Source organism: Nicotiana tabacum, chromosome 22 (assembly GCF_000715075.1).
Source record: "Nicotiana tabacum cultivar K326 chromosome 22, ASM71507v2, whole genome shotgun sequence".
NCBI lineage: Eukaryota > Viridiplantae > Streptophyta > Magnoliopsida > Solanales > Solanaceae > Nicotiana > Nicotiana tabacum.
In genome coordinates, this window is record NC_134101.1 from 203444216 (window position 1) to 203456765 (window position 12550).

Genomic DNA, 12550 nt, shown 5'->3' on the forward strand with positions numbered 1-12550 from the left:
ACTCAGTCACTTCTTCATCTTTTAATCTTTTTCTACTTCTTCATTTTTTTCTGCTTCCTCTTCATCGTTTTCTGCTTCTTCTTCAATCTTGAAGATGTAGTTTGAAAGACCGAGATGAGGCCCCCAAGGAAATGGTTCTCGAAGAGTCCCCGAGGGTGTACCCCTGAGAGCAGATTAGACTTTTAGCTATTATATATATATATATATATATGTATGTATGTATGTATATTTTTGCTTCTTTGTTCCTTTGTAAGGACCCTTCATGGGCTTTTGTAATCATGTGTAAGGACCCTCTATGGGCTTTTGTAATCATCATTTGTTAATACAAAATGCTTCTTCAATTTGTCTCTGATTTGTGCTGAATTTCCCTTTATTTATGTTTGTGAAGAATCTGAGCACATGACTCCACCGATTGTTCCGAATACCGGGCCAGGGCATAGGTATTCACTCGGTTCCTGATGATTAGTATGATATTCCCTGGAACCCTTTACCATTCCTTGTACTGAGCTTGAATTAAATTGATGCGAACTTAGGCCGCTGGGACCCCAAATTTGGATTGAGAGAGAATATGGCTTCGAATTTTAGAACGAAACTTAGCCTTTTAGGCTCTGGTGATAGTCTTCGAGGGGGATTAGCACAAACATAGCCCTAAGACTTTCACAGACAGTCCCTGATTGAGAGTTAGCTCGGGCTCGAGCGGCCTAGAAAACCTTATTTGAACTTGGAGTGAAGATAGCCTTAAGGCATTGTTGATAGACCCCGGATGAGGATATGCCTGGACTCAGATGGCCCATGGGCTAAAGTAACCGAGAGGGTGTTTGACTTTACTGAAGGATAAAATAGCTCTAAGTCTTTATTAGCAATTCTCGAGTAAGAACTGGCTCGAGCTCAGGTTGCCCAAGGGCTAAAGAATCGGGTGAACAATAAGCGATCATAATAGCAGAGGCCCCTTATATGGGGTACCACCTCGGGGTCAGATTTATATGGATAGCTCCTTAGAGCTTATCTTTTTTTGTGACAGAGATCCTCGAGATCGGGCACCATCTCAAGGCATAGAATGATTTGATGGATCCTTAGAGCCTACCTTTGTTTTGATAGAGATCCTCGAGATCGAACACCATCTCGAGGATTAGAATGGTTTTGATGGATCCTTAAAGCCTACTTTTGTTTTGATAGAGATCCTCAAGATCAGGCACCATCTTGAGGCTTAGAATGTTTTTGATGGTTCCTTAGAGCCTACTTTGTTTTGACAGAGATCCTCGAGATATGGCACCATCTCAAGGATTGGTTGATATGGGGTCTTTTGATCCCTCGAACATTGTTTGTCAGTTTTTATCTGATGATATGATTGAGGTGATCCTAGTGTACATCTTCCCCAAGTGATAATGGCTTAGTCAGTATTTTTAATTGTCCTTTGAGGTAGGCGGACAGTCACCGCTTGCTCTACATATTGGTTTATCTTCCCTCCTTTGGCTTAGTCAGTATTGATGATGAGATTCTTTGCGGAGGAAGCAGGGCTTGAGTTCACCCTTAGTCATCTCATCAGGTTGTACCGACCTTTTCACCACCGAGGCTTGCTAACCCTATGATGTCGATCCACCAGGCTCTTTGTTGTCGATGATAAAGAAGATGGGGATCGGGGATGGATGATCCGATTTGTCCAAGTACGGACTATTGACATTATCTCCGCGGAGTTTCTGCCATTTGCCGAGGAATGGAATTTTATACGTAAGTGGTACACTTGTGCCTTCGTTGTTTTGCTTGTGGCGGAGGCGGGCTCCGTAAATGCGCCTTTCTTTCTCTTTCTACACTGATTCCATGAATTCCATACGAGGTCCCCGACCTGAAAGATTGGGCTTGAAAGTTGGCGACCCACTCGACTTACGATGTACGTAAGTGGCGAGACTTGTCTAAGGGTAGATGGGAGGCAAAACACCACAGTACGTGCTATGTGTTTTGCTCCTTTTTTGAAAGCCACTTTCTTTTTATGAGTACTAACTTCGTCGTCATAGGCATTGGGGAGTTCTTTGAGGCGAGATCGTGCCCTCTTGGAGAGGGAAAAGGATCGACAACTATGGGGCTGAGGAATAATAATAAGAAGAAGAAAAAAGGGCCTTCGTAGGGCGACGATGCTTATAGCAAGATGAGTCCAGCCCGGAGGCCCAGAGAGGATGTATCAGCTGAGTCTGCAGCGCCTGAGATCTCTGGCTTTAGAAAAACGGTCCCTCCTCTGCTGCCATCTTCTTTTCTCGTCGAAGGTACCTCGAGGAACGAGGGTTCTCTACCGCCAACTTCTTCTCTTGTCGAAGGAACTTCGAGGGATGTTCGAAGATAGAGGCCGCATATATCAAGCGACTATATCCCAACCGGGATCAGTTCTACTGGGGTTGATGGAGCCAAACTAGTAGATGTGCGCTCGAATTTTGAGGAAGCTTAGCGGCTCTACTCCTTGGTGAGTTTTGGCCGATTGTACTAGTTTTATAGTTTTTGCAATTTTTACTTTCACATTGAGTTTCTCCTTCAAGGGCTTCTAACAAGCTCAAGTCTGAGATGCTTCATCGTGAGGCCAGGGTGTGAAAAGTCGTGGATGGGGAGAAGTCCCTCAGGCTTCTTTATGATTAATGGGAAGACGAGTTGGAATACTTGCGGTATAAGTCGAGTCAAAGTCTGAACTACAAAAGCTACCTCGAGGAGCAAGTAATTTTTGCACCAAGGGAGTGCATGTTTCTTCTTCTATCTTCAGAGGCTAATGTTTCATTTATTTCAGTTGCAGAAAAAGACGGAGGATGTGGAATGCCTTTAGAGCAAAGTTGGTCAAGCCAAGTGTGAGTGTGATAAGCTGAAGGCTCGGGTGGATGCCCAGGTTGCATCTAAGAAGGATGCTTTGGGCAAGGCTTCTGCCCTTAAAGTAAAACTTCGCAACGCTCGTGAGAACAGCTCGGTCCGAACGTACAAGATTACAAGGCTCGAGTCTGAGCTTCTGAAGATGAAGGCTGAAGTTGAGGATGCCCGGGATGAAGCCAAAGCGGTCCGAACTAAGGCTGATAAGAAAGTGGTCATTTATTTGAAGGACACTGCTGATGCTCGAGCTGAGCTGAGAGGGGCTCTTTGTTACATCACGTACTTTAATATTAAGGTAGATTGTATAGAACTCCCAAAAAATTAAATTTCTACAAAGATTCTTATAGTGACAACACTTTCAGATTACATAGAAAGGAAAATGACTGATGGAATATCTTTTATTAGATCTTATATTCCTTTTAGGACTTTTTCCAATCCAATTATTGATTTCAAAAGTGTGTTATTATTAGTTTAGGAATTCTCGCCAAAGCTTAAAGGAAAAAGGGAATTATGGACTACTAATTTTTGGGGTGTGGGGTGAGCTTAGGTTTTGTTTTTCTTCCCGAAATAATTTAACAATAAATATATATAGTGTAAGTCAAAGGTAGTGGGTGCGGCTATGATCATATATAATGCCTACCCAAAAGGGGTCGGATTGGTGAGTGGTGTCAATTTAAGTGTTTAAGATAAGTATTTTAAAATCAATTAATTGATATAAGCTTTTCTTTTTAATGACGATTAAGGATATAAAACTTCTTTTTGTATTCGCTTGAGTTTGATAAAGATCATATTCTTCTATGCCAGTTAAGATGCAGAGTCACTATAGTGCATTTGTTAGTTTGAACAGAGTAAAAGAAAGTTACCATTATTTTTAAACTTTAAATAAAATGGAGCGACATGGTATGAAATTTAACAAAATACTTGTGTCAAAAATTGAGATTTTTATTTGTGATTATGTTATTATAAAACACCATAAGTTTAACAACCTTGATGTCTTCATATACATTTGATATGATATTTTGAGTGGAATATTTTTGTAAAAAGTTTGAAAAATATGATTTTATATAGTTATTAATATTACTACTTTCAAATATGCTTTAAATTTTACACATATATATTATGAGAAAGCTTATGAGAATTTATTTATTGTAAAGATAGAAATTATTTTATCACGAGAAAAGAAGGTTAAATTTTTACCATTTCAAGAATTAAGCGTATGAAAATTTGTACTCTTTATATGAAATTAGGGAAAATAGAAATTGAGAAAATATATGTATTTTTACATGGATGTTTTAATAAAATAATACTGTATGTATTTATTTTATTTGGTACCACATGACCATTATAGTAGGGTATATAAAGCATGTTAAAAGTGGATAGTATATTAAGTAATTGAAGATAATTTTTAATTATGTGGATAATTGGGTAATTAATGAACTTTAGTGGAAAATTAATTAAAACTCTTCGGATAAAGATAAATACTCTCACATGTCAACGTTGCCATAGAAATATTGTGACTCTTATATTCATTAAGCTAGGTGGCATGAAGTAAGATAAGTCTTGGAAAAGGGATAATAGGTGGAAGCAACTATTTGGGACTTTTTTAGTTTATTTATTATTCTTTATAATTGGTTATGTTTGTTAACATTTTATCCACCAGATTTCTCCTTCTAAGGTATTACGGTTAATTTTTGCATGGCTGACTTGCTATTCCATTGAAAAGATCGTTCCTTTTCCGGTAGTGAAGATCTTTCCTTTTATTTTTATACAATTGTTGAAACAATAGCATTAGGAGTTCCACTATAGTCAAATTCTAGTGAATATGTTTACAAAGGGATGCCAAGAAATGATTCAGTTTGATATGATGCAAAGTGAGTACTTATGAAATAAGAGCTTCCTGTTTAAATGACTTTGGTGGTTTGAGAATTATCAAGGTTATTTGCGGGAGGAGGCGATCAATATTAAATATGGAATGAAGGGTTTTCGACTCAATAATTATCCTTAAGGGTTTGCAGTTAGAAGGTTAATGAACAAATGGGATTTACTTACAAAGTGAAATAAAATTCTGTGAGGACAGCAGAAAAATCAGGTATTTTAAGGCTAAGCTTTTCCTTCATTTTGGCATGATCTCATAATTACACAAGTTTGATAACAAGGTATAAAGAGAAATTCATATTCCTGAATTTATATATATTTTTCTAGTCTCATAAGTTACAGTATTCTCCCTTATCATATTCAATTGAGTATTGTCTGCTTCCAGTCAAGAGAGCATAGAGCCTATATATATATAGTATTAAAAGTATTTTCATTACCATCGAGATATAATCGATGGGCAGGCCTCTATTGGGCAATCTCTAATCAGATGGTAAGTTATATACCGAGCCTACTGTGGCGAGCACTTATGAGCGAGCCCAATTGGTCGAGATATAGAGCCTAGTATGGCCGAGCGCCTATGAGCAAGCCTACTATGGCGGAGTAGTTATATATACACCGATCCTACTATGGCCGAGCGCCTATGAGCAAGCCTAGTTGGCCGAGATACAGAGCCTAGTATGGCCGAGCGCCTATGAGCGAGCCTACTATGGCAGAGTAGTTATATATATATATATACCGAGCCTTATAAGGTCGGACAACTATTTTACTTACTTGAGAGAGTTGAGCTTATAGAGTCGGACAACTATTTTACTTACTATATTGAGAGAGTTGAGTCAGTATCAGCAGGTAAGCATATCTTCAGATTATCTTTAACTTCCAGCTACTTGCAGTTATTATATTATCAGTTTAGTTTCAGCTTTCAGTATATTTCCTTACATACTCGGTACATTATTTCGTACTGATGTCCTTTTATTGGGGACACTGCTTTTCATGCCCGCATGTATAGACAATCACTTTGACGATCCCTCATAGTAGACGAGATTGGCATTCAACAAAGGATCGGTAAGACTCCACCTCATTAGGAGTGTAGTCGAGTCTATGAGTTGTCATGTCAGAGCTTTACTACATACTTATGGCTCAACCGGTACCCTGTTCCATTTGATGTCAAATACTCTTAGAGGCTTTGTAGACATATAGAGGTTCATTTTGTACAGTATGTCAGAGACCTTGATGGTCCATATGTAATAATGTTTTATGAACGATGGTTCATTAATATAACATTTGCCAACTTACTATTGTACATTGCGACTTGTGGCAATATTGGCCCATGATAGTTAGAAGAAAAATGAGTTATAGGGTGGTTCTCTCGAGACAGTACGGCACCAGGTGCCAGCCACGCTTGCCCAGGTTTGGGGCGTGATAAAGTGGTATCAGAGCAGTTCGTGTCCTAGGGAGTCTACAAAGCTGTGCCTAGTAGAGTCTCACTTATGGGTGAGTTGCGCGCCACATTTATAATTGAGATGCTATAAGGCCTTTAGGAAATGTTACGCTTCTTTTAATTCCGGATCGTGCCATAGAGCTGAGTCGTAAGAAGTCAGTATGAAGCTTTCGCCAAGTTTCGTATGCACCAAAGGTACAGGTATTACAATAGAGCCTTCAGGCTTAATTCCCACTTATATGGAAGGAAAGTTATGAAAGAAATAGAAGATACGACTCTTTGAAAGATAAATAATGTAAAGGTGAAGAATATACGAGATACTCAACTACAAAAGGTTGTACATATTCGAAACTTAAGATGGAGGTTGAGTTTTAGTTTAGTTTACACAGAGGGCCCTAGTGAAAAAAATTGTAAATCCCTAAGAGTTAACACTCGAGGACGAATGTTTTTAAAGGGGGAAAGGATGTTACATCCCGTACTTTAATATCAAGATAAGTTGTATAGAACTCCAAAAAAATTTGAATTTCTACAAAGATTCTTATAGTGACAACACTTTAGGATTACACGGAAAGGTAAATGACTGATGGAGTATCTTTTATTAGATCTTATATTGCTTTTAGGACATTTCCGGTCCAATTATTGATTTCAAAAGTCTATTATTATTAGTTTAGGAATTCTCACCAAAGCTTAAAAGAAAAAGGGAATTATGGACTACTAATTTTTGAGGTTTGGCTTGAGCTTAAGTTTTGTTTTTCTTACCGAAATCAATTTAACAGTATATATATATATATATATATATATATATATATATATGGTGTATAAAAGTTAGTGGGTGCGGCTATGATCATATATAATGCCTACCCAAAAGGGGTCGGATTGGTGAGTGGTGTCAATTTAAGTGTTTAAGATAAGTACTTTAAAATCAATGAATGTATGGAAGCTTTTCTTTTAATGACAATTAAAGATTTAAAACTTCTTGTTGTATTCGCTTGAGTTTGATAAAGATCATATTCTTCTGTGCCAGTTAAGATTCAGAGTCACTATAGTGCATTTGTTAGTTTGAACAGGGTGAAAGAAAGTTGCCATTATTTTTAAACATTAAACAAAATGGAGCGACATGGTCAGAAATTTAACTAAATACTTGTGTCCAAAATAGATATTTTTATTCGTGATTATGTTATTGTAAGAACCCATAAGTTTAACAACCTTGATGTCATCATATACATTTGATATAATTTTTTGAGTGGAATATTTTGGTAAAAAAGTTTGAAAATTATGATTTTATATAGTTATTAATATTACTACTTTCAAATATGCTTTAAATTTTACACATATATATTATGAGAAATTTTATGAGATTTTATTTATTGTAAAGATAGAAATTATTTTCTCACAAGAAAAGAAGGTTAAATTTTTACCATTTCAAGAATTAAGCGTATGAAAATTTTGTATCTTTATATGAAATTAGGAAAAATAGAAATTGAGAAAATATATGTATTTTTACAAGGATGTTTTAATAAAATAATAGTGTATGTATTTATTTTATATGGTACCACATGACCATGATAGTAGGGTATATAAAGCGTGTTAAAAGTGAATAGTATATTAAGTAATTGAAGATAATTCTTAATTATGTGGATAATTGGGTAATTAATGAACTTTAGTAGGAAATTAGTTAAAACTCTTCGGATAAAGATAAATACCCTCATGTGTCAACGTTTGCCTTAGTAATATTGTGACTCTTATATTCATTAAGCTAGGTGGCATGAAATAAGATAAGACTTGGAAAAAGGGATAATAGGTGAAAGCAACTATTTGGGACTTCTTTAGTTTATTTATTATTCTTTATAATTGGTTATGTTTTGTTAACATTTTATCCACCAGATTTCTCCTTATAAGCTATTAAGGTTAACTTTTGCATGATTGACTTGTTGTTCCATTAAAAGATCGTTCCTTTTCCGATAGTGAAGATCTTTCCTTTTATTTTTATACAACTGCTGAAACACTTGCATTAGGAGTTCCACTATAATCAAGTTCTAGTGAAGATGTTTACAAAGGGATGCCAAGAAAGGATTCAATTTGATCTGATGCAAAGTGAGTACTTATGAAATAAGATCTTCTTGTTTAAATGACTTTGGTGGTTTGAGAATTATCAAGGTTATTTGTGGGAGGAGGCGATCAATATTAAATATGGAATGAAGGGTTTTCGACTCAATAATTATCCTTAAGGGTTTGCAGTTAGAAGGTTAATGAACAAATGGGATTTACTTATAAAGTGAAATAAAATTCTGTTAGGACAGCAGAAAAATTAGGTATTTTAATGCTAAGTTTTTCCTTCATTTTGGCATAATCTCGTAATTACACAAGTTTGGTAACGAGGTATAAATAGAAATTCATATTCCTAAATTTATGTACATTTTTCTAGTTTCATAAGTTACAGTATTCTCCTTTATCATATTCAGTTGAGTATTGTCTTATTCCAGTTAAGAGAGCATAGAGCCTATATATATACAGTATTAAAAGTATTTTTATTACCATCAAGCTATAATTAATGGGCAGGCCTCTATTGGGCAACCTCTGATCAGATGGTAAGTTATATACTGAGCCTACTGTGGCCGAGCGCTTATGAGCGAGCCTAGTTGGTCGAGATACAGAGCCTAGTATGGTCGAACGCCTATGAGCGAACCTACTATGGTAGAGCAGTTATATATACACTGATTCTACAGTGGTCGAGCACCTATGAGCGAGCCCAATTGGTCGAGATACAGAGCCGAGTATGGTCGAGCGCCTATGAGCGCGCCTACTACGGCAGAGCAATTTTATATATTTATATATACCGAGCCTTATAGGACCGCACACCTATTTACATACTATATTGAGAGAGTTGAGTCAGTATCAGCAGGTAAGTATATCTTCAGATTATCTTTGACTTCCAGCTACTTGCAGTTATTATATTATCAAATCAGTTTCAGCTTTCAGTATATTGCCTTACATACTCGGTACATTATTTCGTACTGACGTCATTTTATTGGGGACACTGCGTTCATGCCTGCAGGTATAGACAATCAGTTTGATGATCCCTCATAGTAGACGAAATTGACATTCAGCAAAGGATCGGTAAGATTCCATCTCATTCGGAGTGCAACTGAGTCTATAAGTTATCATGTCAGAGTTTTACTACATACTTATGGATCAGCCGGTACCCTGTCCCATTTGATGTCAAATACTCTTAAAGGCTTTGTAGACACATAGAGGTTCATTTTGTACAGTATGTCAGAGTCCTTGATGGCACATATGTATTAATGTTTTATGAACGATGGTTCATTAATATAACATTTTCCAACTTACAATTGTACATTGCGAGTTGTGGCCATGTTGGCCCATGATAGTTAGAAAAAAATGAGTTATAGGGTGGTTCGCTCGGGCCAGTACGGCACTGGTGCCAGCCACACCTTCCCAGGTTTGGGGCGTGAAACATGTAAAGTGCAGACATACTGGGAGTATGCTCAGTGCAAATCTCGAAGGGAAACCCTCGAGGAGATCTATGCTAGGGGCGTTGATCTCTCGGAAGAGATAAAGTAGGCAAAGGTGGATGAATATGATTCCAAGTTCCTTCTGCCCGATGTCGAAGACAATAGGGAGGAGGCCGGTGGGCCACAGTCCCTGAAGGGAACGTAGGCTTAGGCTTTTTTCTTTTCAATCTTGTGTATTGTGTTCCTAGAAGACTTTGTAAATGAAGCCTTACATAATTACAAAAGGAAACCCTTTGGTTCCTTTTTTCTTTGCATGTTTATGTCTTTCTTTGCTTTCAATTTCGATGCTTTGTCAATGATTGGTCGGGTAGTTGAGCCTTGGGGTAAAAAACCCTTAGGCTTTCAATATGGCCTCGAGACTCGTCGAGCTTGCCCATAGGCTCTTACGCGTTTTCCTTTAGGCATTTTTTACTGTGTTTGGGTTTGGTCTTCAAGTCGGGTTTCGACTTTAGTTTATTGATCTTCAAGTTTTTGAATTTTAAGCTGGCACTTAGGCTTTTTTGCATTGGGTCGGTACGACCTTTTAATATAATTCGGCGTTTTAAGATCATATGCTTTTGCTCTTAGGCATATTCAGTTAACTGTTTCGGGTTCAGTCTCCTAGTCAGGTTTTGACTCGAGCTCATTTACCCTTGAGTTTTTGAATTTAAAGTTGGCCCTTAGGCTCTTACAGGTTAGGTCGGCGCGACCTCTAATATGAGCTGGCGGCAGTGGCTCTTATGCATTAGGTCGGTACGACCCTTATATAGGCTGGCGGCAGTGGCTCTTACGCATTGGGTTGGTACGACCCTTTATATGGGCTAGCGGCAGTGGCTCTTACGCATTGGGTCAGCAAGACCCTTTATATGGGCTGGCGATAGTGGCTCTTACGCATTGGATCGGTGCAACCTCTAATATTGGCTTTATTATTCCCTCATTAAGGACTTTTTTTAAATTGTGTTTGCATGAATTTTCGACTGTTCGATAAAAAACCTCGATTGTGAGTCATTATGTGGCGATGAACGAGCACCTCGGGAGGTTTTTCTCGGTGGCTGAGTGTTTTGAAGCCTATAGTTTGGAGTTGACATGGTCGAAGCTCTTTTGCCTATATCGAGGGTAGCCTGTTTAACAGGTTCTTTTCGAAGTACTTTCAAAGTAATTGAAGGCTTGTGATTTTATAGCGACAGTCGGGCATCCTCGAGTCGCATTAGTTTGGCCGAAGCCTTATGAGCATAGCTATTTATGTTTGGATGTAGCATTTTAGTTCTCGAATGAAGTACTTTTGGCGTCTATATCGAGGGTATGCCTTTTTAGGGGTCTTAAGTGTTCGAATATATAGCCTTAACTTTAAGATTGGGGTAATGCCTTTTTTGTAAGGTCTTATAATTTTTACATGCCTTGCTTGAGGTCTTACAATTTTGGTTACTTGGTACAAGTATGGTTCATGCCTTGTTTGAGGTCTTACAGTTTTGGTTACTTGGCACAAGTATGGTTCATGCCATGCTTGAGGTCTTACAATTTTTGGTGTTGCCTTATAAAGGTCTTACGAGGTCGAGGTTGCCATATGGGGTCTTATGGACTTAGGTTTTGATAAGTCGATGGGATGGAAATTGGCGGCAGTCCCCGAGACATTGAAATTTTTCATGGCTCTGGAGCCATTTTTGTAGACTTGACGTTGCCTTATTGAGGGCTTATGAGTTTGAGTCTTCCGACGCGGGGGTCATACGGTTTTGAGTTTTTGACATTAGTCCCCGAGTTTTCGGGACGTTTTTGGCTTCTGGAGCCACTTTTGTAACCTTGGTGTTGCCTCATTGAGGGCTTTACATGTTCGAAGCTTCCGACCCGGAGGTCATTCGGCTTCGAGTTTTTGATGTCAGTCCCCGAGTGTTCAGGACATTTTTGGCTTTGGAGCCATTTTTCTAATAAATACTGGACTTCTTTAAAACGTGAAATGCTTTGATGGAGGGAAAGGTATTCTTTGATTACTTGGTACAAGTATACACGTTTTTGCTGTCAAGGGCTCGGTTATTCTATACGGACATGGTTCGTTCAACCGTTTCGCCCAGTACATCATTTTCCTATCGAGACCCCATTTAGCATTTATTGGCTTCTTTGAGGGGGTGACCATCCGGGGGGATGCCCCCCCCCCCCAGTATTCGAGGTTGATTGAAGATAAGCCTTGAATACTTGTTGAGTCTTTCTTAGGTAGCATATGGATGTTGCCTCATTAAAAACCTTGGTAGTAAAACCCTTCTTTAAATAAAAACCCAGTCGAAGGAAAACAGTGCAACGTATGCTTTTGGAACCTAAAGCCTTCAAGTTGGAAAGCACTTCGGCTATTTCAATCGGATACCTGCACACAGGTTAGTGTAAAATGTAACTAAAGAGGGAGATGACTATACCTTAGTGCCGATGGCACCTTGGGCCTCGATATGCTTCGATGGTTTGTTCTAGGGACGCGGTGTGGTCCTTTACTTCCTTAGTTGGGTGTAACTGAGAATACAGCTTGTTATTGTTATTTTGCTATTTGCTTATCCTTTGGCTCCTTTGATGGTGGAGGTATTGGCCCCTATGCCACATCGTGCAGCTCAAATATCTCTTTTGCTGCATGTTGTTCCCCGTAGATGGTTTTTATCCCATCCTTAGTCTGGAATTTCATCATTTGATGGAGGGTGGATGGTGCCGCTCTCAAGTAGTGTATCCACTGCCTTCCGAGCAATGTGTTGTACCTCATGTCTCCTTCGATGACATGAAACTTGACATTTTGGGTTGTGCTAGCCACATTGACCGGGAGGTTGATTTCACCTTTCATTATTTTGCTTGCCATGTTGAATCCGTTGAGGGGTCGAGAGGCGAGCACAATCTGGCCGAGCAGTCCGAGCTG